This window comes from Procambarus clarkii, chromosome 35 (genome assembly GCF_040958095.1).
Source record: "Procambarus clarkii isolate CNS0578487 chromosome 35, FALCON_Pclarkii_2.0, whole genome shotgun sequence".
In the NCBI taxonomy this organism is placed as follows: domain Eukaryota; kingdom Metazoa; phylum Arthropoda; class Malacostraca; order Decapoda; family Cambaridae; genus Procambarus; species Procambarus clarkii.
The window spans coordinates 31,167,796-31,179,667 of NC_091184.1; the positions used below are offsets into that span (position 1 = coordinate 31,167,796).

At 38.9% G+C, this 11,872-nt stretch overlaps 1 long non-coding RNA gene across 2 annotated transcripts in view; it reads right to left on the minus strand.

Annotated features, from left to right (window-relative positions):
* LOC138371429 (uncharacterized) overlaps positions 1 to 4,088 on the minus strand; it is a 36,597-nt gene extending 32,509 nt beyond the window's left edge. For both annotated transcript variants that reach the window (XR_011230468.1, XR_011230467.1), the window contains exon 1: positions 3,929 to 4,088. This is a non-coding gene — a long non-coding RNA (uncharacterized lncRNA). The remainder of the gene's footprint in view (positions 1 to 3,928) is intronic.
* Positions 4,089 to 11,872: the final 7,784 nt, after the last annotated feature.

An 11,872-nucleotide genomic window follows, 5' to 3' on the forward strand; every position in this document is an offset into this window, starting at 1 on the left:
CTGAAATGTGTATCTGAAGTTGAATTTGGTTTCAGGATTTACTTCCGAACAAAAATAGTAGTCGGTCTTTTTTATGTTTAATGTGAGTTTGTTAGTTTACATCCATGAGTGGACTTTTTAAATCTGTTATTTTCATTATTATATAGTGCGTTTGGGTTGGGGTCTGAATAGATGAAGGTAGCATCGTCAGCACTTATGTTTACACTTACTGAAAGTATCTAAGTATCAACTAAAGTATCTTCACACTTGACTTAAACTTTAGTAGCTATTTTCTGGACCATTCCTCAAGTTTCGGAGGTCAACGAAGATGGAATTCACATGAAATGGATTATGTTACCATCACTAATAATGTTGTGTTTTTCTCTGTCTAGCTTCGGACACGGTCATGTTACATTTGTGTCTTAGAGAGTTGCGCGCAATTAAGGATGATAGAAATCACTTACAATTAATGCAGGATGGTAGAAAATCACAATTAATGCATCAAGTTTGGAGACTTGAATTGAAATTGAAATTGAAATAAGTTTATTGAGGTAAAATATACACAAAGGGATGAGGTAGCTCAAGCTATTCTCACCCCGTTCAGTACATCGTGTTAATACATACATAGACACACACACTTGTACACATTTTAGTGTAACAAGCAAGGCAAATAGTTCTGTTTGATGGGTAGAGGCAACTGCACTTGCAGCTGCACCCGTGGGGCGGTGTAGGAAACCATCAATGTATATGATTTGAGAGAGAGAGAATGATCTGTGGACAGAGCATCAATATGGCGTAAGGTATTGGGCTTTGCCTCAAGATGAAGCATAATAAAGAACCTGAATATCAGGAGAAAAAATTACATTAAAAACTGTCCACATGATACATATATATAATCACGTTTTAAACATTTCAATTGTATTATTTGCATATATATATAATTAGGAAGTAATGTTTATCTGGGTAAGTTGTCAGCTTTTATGAACTTATAGCTAGTGCGGCTTGTATACTGGGTACATCCGGTCTCTTACCCTCTGCGGCGGTAACTTTATGGTCAGGAAGCCACAAATATTTACAGTTCAAGTTCAAGTATGTTTATTGAGACAAGAAAAAAATACATTTCAAAGGGATAGAGTAACTTAGGCTATTTCTACCCCCTCTACTGCAAGTCCCTCAAGGGGCCCACAAATTCAGTAAGTACAAATAGACAATTAACATTACAAGAATCCCATTTCACATTGCAGGTTAATATAGTAAGTACAGCATCTAATTGTTACACTCTTGGGGCAAAATTTTTGTAGCTCCTAAGTATACTGTCTATCATACCATTATCACACATGCAAACAATTTGATGTGGTACATTACTTATTTCCTTATTTCTATAGTTATCAATAAGTTGACACTCTAATACATAATGTTCTAAGGTGTGGGCGTGCGGCATACTACATAATTTACAATCCTTATCTTTTTCACTGACATCAACTCCGTATTGCCAGATATATTTGTATCCTAATCTTAATCTCATGTAAATTGAATCCTTCCAAGTTGACTTTCCTTTACCATAGGTGAAGGACGAGTTTGTGTTTATTACTGAATAATTCTTAAGTGTGTTACTACTATCCACTATTGCCATTCTTTTTATCATTTCTTCATCTTCATTTCTTCTTATTAATGTTATATATACATGTACACATAATCATAAATACATGTACATATATATACATATGCGGTAAATCCAGAGAAATGATATATAGAATTTTCCGCATACAAATGATTATTGTTTCGTGATCGTCAATTGCATATATACATATACATACATATACATTCACATACATATTCAATCACCCACACAAATACACACATCAATAATCTTTGTATCACAAGTGATTCAACAAGAGGCTCACAAGTCACTATACTAGGCACTTTACATCTATGGTGAGTCGTCCAATTACTAGTCTTGCTCTACACCCACCCAACTGGGCGGCAGCTTAACAGTCATGTGCTCTACACCCACCCAACTGGGCAGCAGCTTAACAGTCATGTGCTCTACACCCACCCAACTGGGCGGCAGCTTAACAGTCACGTGCTCCACACCCACCCAACTGGGCAGCAGCTTAACAGTCATGTGCTCCACACCCACCCAACTGGGCGGCAGCTTTACAATCATTTGCATGAATTACTTACAGTAAGCAAATTTTAGATACTTCGCTAAGATTTTGGGCAGCACATCATTATAAATGAAGTACTTACACTTTTCTTGGACACCAATGATGGTGTTATCTCTGAATTCCGCGATTTTTTAAAAATTCCAGTACTGTATATAATGACGCAAAGTATGCGAATAGTTCTGCAATAGTGATCCTATCCTGCGTCATAATTTACATACATATCTACTTCTGTTTTGTGTATTAAAATTACTACATTTTTATGTTAATTTATTTCTGTAAATGATGATGATGATAAATTTCAATAAATGTAAGTAAGAACATAAGAACGGAAACTGGTCGCGTAAATGGAAATGGTTGGGTACATTTCCTTTCACCTACCTAATGCGAATATTCATGTGTCCGGACACTGGCGATGGTGTGGTATTGCCTATTTATTTGACCATATCTTTGCTTTCATTTAGGATATGTTTTCCTTCAAATGTATTTACATTATCGTCTACATCTGTCTTTATTCTGAAATAAAAACCTTTGACGTTACTTTGCATATATGTACATTAATTATAAAATTGATTGGCTTGTGTGCAGGCCTTCACACTCCCTGAGCGAGCCATCAAGTAACTATAAAAAGGCATATATCTTCACTTTCACTTCAGCTATATTTATACCAAAGTATTAACATGCAGCTTATATGTCTTTCTGATGACATAAAAAACTTCGTTTTTTACAATATCTAGATTCAATTAACATTGATTTTCAAAAGGTCATAGTTCCCATCGAAAGGGAGAGCGTTGGCCAAGAAGCCTTGTTTAAAATATGAATATTTTTCCTCTCTAATAAGGTATAATCTCTGTGATGCATTAACACAAACTATTTTATATCTGCCTTTCTGATAACATATATAAATATAATCTTTATTTGTGAATATTTGTTAATTAAGCAATATATCAGAGAGCGTGCAGGGTTCGGTGTTCTATGAACGAAAAGGACTGGAGTAGTTTAAATAGCGAACGCATGCCAACGAATAACGCTAGTATCTATATAACAAATTTATTGTCATGTGGAATTGATTTATCTTCCAGACACTTTTTTTTAATAAATATTAAATATTTTGTGGCTGTTTATGAAAAATATTATTATAAATACACATTCTACTTGTTAATATTACCAATTAAATTTGCGACAATTTGAGCCATGAAATACGACGACTGGATCACTGTGTACAGGAGGCTGTTATGGCAGCAAACACTCTCCAGGCGACCATATATCTTGGATAAGTCACTCCACAAAATTGTCGCTTGGACCGTCGACTTCCTATGGCGTCACCTCTCACATATTTACGTCTCATTTCGTTATGAAATTAGATTATTTCAGAGTAAAAATAGGTTTGATCATGTTGTACGTGTAGCACCAACATTATAGTAAGTAAATATACCATATTTCTTCATTACTTACGTAATGCTAGGACGATTTGTGTAGTTTTGGGCTGATTTGGGTAATTCTATGGACCCCTCTCAGGGAGCCGGCTCTTCTATACAATAGTTACCACTCAGTCCCCAAGGTGAAAGAGTGTCCGGGCATATGACTTGTTACGTGTACTTATTTGCGATTCGTTTGGGCTGTCACGTGTGGTGATTAGTGTTGGGTAAGGCTAGGCCAGGTCAGGTCAGACTAGGCCAGGTCAGACTAGGCTAGGTAAGGCTAGGCCAGGTCAGGTCTGGTCAGGTCTGGCTAGGCCAGGCCAGGCTAGGCAGGGTGAGAGAAGTAAAGCGGCAGGTACTTACGTTTCCGAGAAAGTAGCGGCTGTAGTATATTGTTGATTTAGATTCGACGACATCCTGAAGCTAGTTGGTGGCGGCCTCATCGCTCTCGAACTTCTTGTTGTTGTAGGGGATACGAGGCACACCCAATATCCCCCTTACATTGATTTTATTTTATTTTTATTTTATTTTATTTATATATATACAAGAAGGTACAATGGGTTTGTGAGAATACATTGGATAGTACAATAATTACATTCTTGTAAAGCCACTAGTACGCGCAGCGTTTCGGGCAGGTCCTTAATCTAGCAGATAATTTTAAGTAGGTAATTTCAATCAGAATTGATAAATGAAAGATACATTACAAGAGAAAAATGAGATGAGAGAGATAAGTAAGTATATTAAAGCACATTGTTATATTAAAGCTCTGATTGATTACATTGACAGCTTGATTAGTAATCACATCGCATCACATTGATCACATCGCACATTAATATTTTTACTATTTCGGACACCAGATTTGTCTGTTTCGTATATGTATAATTGTTCAATATTAAAACCACAATAGAATGCTCTTAACAGTTACAATTTTCAATTTTACAGTCTCCGTGGTGTAGTGGTAAGACACTCGCCTGGCGTTCCGCGAGCGCTATGTCATGGGTTCGTATCCTGGCCGGGGAGGATTTACTGGGCGCAATTCCTTAACTGTAGCCTCTGTTTAACGCAACAGTAAAATGTGTACTTGGTTGTAACAACGATTCTTCGCGGCGGGGATCGTATTCCAGGGACCTGCCCGAAACGCTACGCGTACTAGTGGCTGTACATGAATGTAACAACTCTTGTATATATCTCAAAAAAAAAAAAAAAAAAAAAAAAATATAGTTGGCAAGAACGCCGCCCGCCAGTGTAAATGTCTCAGACCCTGTTGGAATATAACCAGTCTGTCAATCGGGTCAACCCAAGTGTTGCGTTTCCATGCGTTTCCAAAAGGGTCGCCCATGCTGAAATCGGTGAACGCCCTAGTAATATTGTTGAAAACATCTTAATAACTTATTAAACCAAAGGTCTTTTTATGTCAAAAGAACGGCAGAAACTAGATCTATATATGAAAACTCTTTCAGGACAAAATTTAAAGTAAAACTAGATTACGTAAAACTAGATTAAAGTAAATTTATGTTTCTATCTTTCTTGAGACGTATAAAAATCTTACGTTTATTAATGATTCTGCGTGAAATAAGCATTGTTCTGAGATGAATATTGCGGATTTCCAGCTCTACGACCGATGAAAAATGCAACTTTTATACAACTACAAATATCTTTAGTTTTACTTTAAATTTTGTCCTGAAAGAGTTTTCATATATAGATCCAGTTTCTGCCGTTCTTCTGACATAAAAAGACCTTTGGTTTAATAAGTTATTAAGATGTTTTCAACAATATTACTAGGGCGTTCACCGATTCTAACATGGGCGACCCTTTTGGAAACGCAACACATGGGTTGACCTGATTGATATATGGGTCAGATTCCATTAAGGTTTGGAACACCATGACCGACAAGCTACTGAATGACACTATAAAAACGTATGTATCTTCACTTGAGCTTTATATATGTCTATGGTAAAGTATTTAAAATGAAGTTTATATTTCTATCTTTCTTGAGACATATAAAACATATGTGTTTATTAACGAATTTACGTGAAATAAGCATTGTTCTGAGAGTTGCTCTGTCGATCAGTTTGTGCGGGGTCGGAACTCGGCGATTATTAAAACACATGTATCTTCATTAGAACTTTATATATTTCTATGGTAAAGTAGTTAAAATAAAGCTTATATTTCTATCTTTCATAAGACATATAAAACATTTGTGTTTATTAACGAATTTACGTGAAATAAGCATTGTTCTGAGAGAGAGTTACTCCGTTGCTCGATCTGTGCGGGATCGGAGCTCGCCGATTAGAAAAATACACGTATCTTCGCTTTAAATACAAATATGCCCATGGTAAGGCATTTAAAATGAAGATTATGTTTCTATCTTTCTTGAGACGTATAAAAATCTTACGTTTATTAACGATTCTGCGTGAAATAAGCATTGTTCTGAGATGAATATTGCGGATTTCCAGCTCTACGACCGATGAAAAATGCAACTTTTATACAACTACAAATATCTTTAGTTTTACTTTAAATTTTGTCCTGAAAGAGTTTTCATATATAGATCTAGTTTCTGCCGTTCTTCTGACATAAAAAGACCTTTGGTTTAATAAGTTATTAAGATGTTTTCAACAATATTACTAGGGCGTTCACCGATTCCAATATGGGCGACTCTTTTGGAAACGCATGGAAACGCAACACTTGGGTTGACCCGATTGACAGACTGGTTATATTCCAACAGGGTCTGAGATCCTGGGATCCTGATTGCCAGAATCAGGTTTTCAAGGGAAACTATTATGTTTAGTATGTCACCTATGCACATATTTAATAAGTCAATATTGACTTATTAAATTTGCGAGAACGGGTTGCCTTATGAGGATATCTCAAGAACACGAGAATGAATAAATTGCAAAGCTCCAGGTACCTCATGCCAATGAGTCTGAATGGTGTGATAACTGGGCATTCGGTGATGTGGTGTGGGAGATCATGCCCCAGTTCCTGCTCACAGAGTTTGTGCCTGGAGTGCTGAGGAGTAACAAAGATAAAGTTGAAGTAGACTTAGGTATCCCCATCTCTGCTGTCAAAACTATAACGTTCCAAATACTCAGGTCTGATAGGAAAGAAATTACCGACTCCCAACGACCTGAAAGCACTAGTATAAAAAGTTATGATTTGTTCAGGTCTGAAACCTATATTTATGGGCATTACAAAATGTCCACCAGACTGTGCGACACAGTAATAATAATAATAATAATAATAATAATTTTTATTTAGGTAAGGTACATACATAAAGAGATTTTACAAAGTTTGTTGGCTTTATAGATAGAGCTAGTACATACAATGCCTAAAGCCACTATTACGCAAAGCGTTTCGGGCAGTGGTTGCCAGGATCAGGTTGGGTTATCGTTACCTGTGGCAGGTGGCTACCGTTACCTGTGGCAGGTGGCTACCGTTACCTGTGGCAGGTGGCTACAGGTGACGGGTCTCTCAATCCAATTCTGACGCTACAGATACGTGATTACACAGTTATATAATTCCTGCTCCTCATTTGATCTTCGTTTACCTGTCATTTTAGACCCCCTTATCTGTCTTATATATCTCTCTTTTATAAGTTCTCTCTGTGTCTCCCTCTTTAACATGTCCTCTCTCTCTCCTGACGCTGTAGGAGCACTGACCGGTCAAACAATAACATTGTTCTAAGAGAGGAGAAATCTGGTGAAGGTCAGTTACAGAAGTCCTTTGACGTTTCTCCTGCCACGCTGTACGATGACCCCGGCCAGTCTGATCCCAGCTGTATGTACCAACACCTTTGGTGCGCATGATTTGAACACCTTTGGTATCCGTATGGTGTGTATTCACCTAGTTGTGCTTGCGGGGGTTGAGCTCTGCTCTTTGGGTCCGCCTCTCAACTGTCAATCAACTGTTTCTAACTACTACTACTATTTTTTTAACACCACACACCCACACACACACACACCAGGAAGCAGCCCATGACAGCTGACTAACTCCCAGGTACCTATTTACTGCTAGGTAACAGAAGCATAGGGTGAAAGAAACTCTGCCCATTGCTTCTCGCCGGCGCCAGGGATCGAATCCAGGACCACATAATCACGTGCCCAGCGTGCTGTCCGCTCGGTCACCGGCTCCCTTCACACACATTGTGTGCGTGTGTGTGTGTGTGTGTTGACTCTGAGGGGCTAAATACACACAACACACGTAAAGTAACAGGGAACGAGCAACATGAAATCAGTTGAGGAAGTGTTTGTCATATTTTGCTGAAATAACAACTCCAGAGGAAGGACTCGACCCGTCGCTCTGTGAAGCGGTGAGGCGACACCCTGAAGTATGATGACACAGACGACTCTATGTGATGAAGCAGACTCTTCGTGATGAAGCAGACTGTTCGTGCTGAAGCAGACTCTTCGTGATGAAGCAGACTGTTCCGAGATAATATTCTCAATTCACTTTCATCCATGATTAATAATAAAACTACCTTTGCCGTGTCCGTCACATTCCATGAGATACGAGAGTACCTTAGAAACTTCCTTCCAACACCGTAACATTTTTTCTTTCTCCTCACTTGCACAACAGCTACTAACATCAAAGGTAATATTATTCATATCTATTTTCTTTATTTCTGTATACCGTTTTACTCTAACCTTTGTTTCAACATTTGTCACTACAGAAGGTTGAACACCGCTAACATTACTAGAAAGTTCATTTTTCTGACTATCCTCTATCATCAATACGCCATGTTCTTCCTTAGTTTCTTCTACGCACGTTTCACTTTCCATTTCACGTCCTGTTTCACTTTCCATTTCACGTTTTGTTTCACCACCATCTTCACCCCGTCTACCCTTCATAGCTAATTTTTCTAATGCCTCAATCCTTTTGTCTAGTTTTTTAGATATTCCAATATTTGAATACAAACCTCCGAGTTCACTATATTGTCCTGAGCCTTATCTCTACAAGGTTTCATTTTTTCAACTGCATTTCCTACTTTCCCTAGCGGCAGCTTTACAATCATGTTCTCCACACCCACCCAACTGGGCGGCAGCTTTACAGTCATGTGCTCCACACCCACCCAACTAGGCGGCAGCTTTACAGTCATGTGCATGCATTACCTACAGTAAGCAAATTTTGGATACTTCGCTAAGATTTCGGGCAGCACATCATTATGAATGAAGTACTTACACATTTCTTGGACACTATTGATGGTGTTATCTCTAAATTCCGCAATTTTTTCACATTCCATTATATAATGACGCAAAGTATGCGCATAGTTCTGCTGACAGAGTTTACATTTAGTCAAATCTACATCAGCAGATGTTACAAACTCCCAGAGGTACTTGTAGCCGAGCCAAAGCCTAGCAGTGGTAACATCTAGAAGTCTGCTAACATTGTTGGATGACCCATAGACGTGCGGTTCATGCATAATAGAATGATGATAGATGGAGTAACTGGTGTGAATTTCACTTTCCCTCAAGTCTCCGAAATTTAGTTGATGTTCCTGGGATATTGCTGCCCTCAGGCTGCTCAAAGGCAGTCCAAGTTGGTAATCAATTCCCTCTTTACGAGCAAAAGTCTTGGCTAACACATCAGTTCTATCATGCATTCGGAGACCAATATGGGAAGGAATCCACAGGAGACAAACTCTGACTCCATCATTGATTATTTTACTATATCTGTGTCTAGCTTCAGCCACAAGCACGTCACAGCCTTGGGGAGCTGAGGGCAGTCAAGGATGACAAGGAGTCACTTACAATTAGCGTGTCAACTTTGGATTCATATACGTGCTCGAGTGCAAGGATTATGGCAACCAATTCTGTTTGAAGAGTGGAGGCCCAGTTACTTAGCCGCGCTCCACACTCATGGGAGATGGAGCCATCTCTCCCTGTCACAACTGCACTTCCAGCTGCACCATAGGACTGATGCAAGGATCCATCAGTGTAAATAATCTGAGAAAGGGAGCGCTCTCTGACTAAAGCATCAATTTGGCTTAAGGCATTGTACTTTGCTTCTTGTCGAAGCAAGGCTTGTTCTTTAATCAGCTTCTTGGGTGGGAAAGGGGGACAGTAATTTGGAAAGGAGTGATCTCCCATGGGGCAGGAAAGTAGTGTTGTTGTCTCTCTTGGTAGAGGTGATGAAAGTTATACATACTGAGCACATTGGCAGTTACGGTAATCCATTTGGAGGGATGCTGACTTTCAAGGAAGAAGGCTTGGAGGGCTTCAGTGCAGGGGTTAGGGTGGGTTAGCCTAAGCATCTTGATACCAATTAAAGCATTAATTTCAGTGATACGATCACTTACACATGAAATATTGTTCCTTCCTCATGTTTAGTAATTTAGTTGTACGGGGGCATCCGAGGATAGTCCTCATGGCTTCGTTTTGCATCTTTTCCAACCCTCCAAGCATTCTCTTAGGCACTAGAGCAAGCATGGGTGCAGCATAATCAGAGACCTAATATATGAGAGATACATCATTTTGACAATTCTCATATTTGCACCATAGCTTGGATGGTAGCCTGCCACAGCCTTGAGAGCACAGAGCCTCTCTCTACATTGGCGACCCAGTCTGGCTACAACATTGCGGTACAGTGGAACTTCAAGACCAAGGTATTTGTATCTGGTTACATAGTCGAGCAGGTGCCCAATCACAAGGACCATTGAGGATAAAATGCAGACTTGCAATGAAGCACGATCATTGCTGTACGTACCTACCAGTCCAAGTAAGTAATTATCAAAGAAAGCACCAAGCCGGGACCCTACGAGTCCAAGTGGTTGGGTCTGTTGAATCAGATTCATCTGGAGCTATCTACTGTACTGTATACCTTTTATGATGCTAAAATGGCTAATCATAAAGAGGCTAGTGGAGCCCCTGGAGGTTGAATATTTCCAAATGACATCACAGGTACTTCGATTAAGATGTCGTGTTTGATGAACAGCTAGAGTTCTTGGTGAACTTGATTGGACTGACAAAATATTTATAACTAAGCCACACAAGATTTTGCATAATTGGTTGGAGTACTGTCTCGAGATGGGCGAGAGAGAACCTCTGTAAACATGAGTCAGAAAGCAAGTACAGTAATAATGCCTTGGGAGATCGAAATCGACAGAGGAAATGAGCAGGATGCCACTGGGACCCATTCTAATCATGGTATGTGTTGATCAGCAAGTAGCATCGTATGACATGGGGAGTAGAGGGAATTTGACAAGCCTTTCAAAAGGTTCCTGTCAAGACCACTAAAGTTGGTAGCCTTCGGGCAAATTCAAGATACTGCTGATGATGCAATTAATAAAAACAAATTTTTAACCTTCCTTCCTTCTATTTCTTGACTGCCTGATAAGGTCTTTTCTGTTCTCAAAGCTGTCTATTGTAAATATAAATTTATAGTTATTTGGTACGCTTGGCTCCAAAATATTATGGCTATATTGTAGGAGATAGCATGTTTAAAACCGTTTGATCCTGTACCCCATAACAGAAGTTAATAAACTAGCAAATTAAATAGAAATTAACAAGTTCAACTAGTAAACCACTAGTTCTGTGCAACAGGTCAATTTGGTAACATGTCATTTGAGATCTTGTACAAATCTACCAGGATATGCTTCAAAGTAAATTTGTACACAATTCAATTACCAGTATTAACCAGGGTAAAATTATATCCTTAAAAGTTCCTTCATTTGAAGAGGTTGTACAAAAAATATATTGATTGGGTAACATTTCATGAAAAGAAAACAAAACGGTCTTTAATGTAATACAAAAGGCCTTTTCTTTTTTCTCCTACCTAAAATTACACAAATGTATTAATCAACTGGCATCTAATCATTTGCATCTGGTTTCATTATCTTGAGATGATTTCGGGGCTTTTTAGTGTCCCCGCGGCCCGGTCCTCGACAAGGCCTCCACCCCCAGGAAGCAGCCCGTGACAGCTGACTAACACCCAGGTACCTATTTTACTACTAGGTAACAGGGGCATAGGGTGAAAAACTCTGCCCAATGTTTTTCGCCGGCGCCTGGGATCGAACCCAGGACCACAGGATCACAAGTCCAGCGTGCTGTCCGCTCGGCCGACCAAACATCATGCCATTTTTAAATCCTTATGTTTGCCTTTCCTTGTTTTACTTCTGTAATTATCCTTTAACTCTTCAATTGATCAGGTAGCAAGCAAGCAATTATCAAAAGAATGCACCAAGCTGGGAAGGCTATGTAGCACTATCAAAAGGTGTTAACTATCACTAAGGATGCCAATATGAGAACAAAAGTGCATAGCAAGCAGATTAATTATACATTCATATTTTCAGAATCTTCATACCAGCCTCTA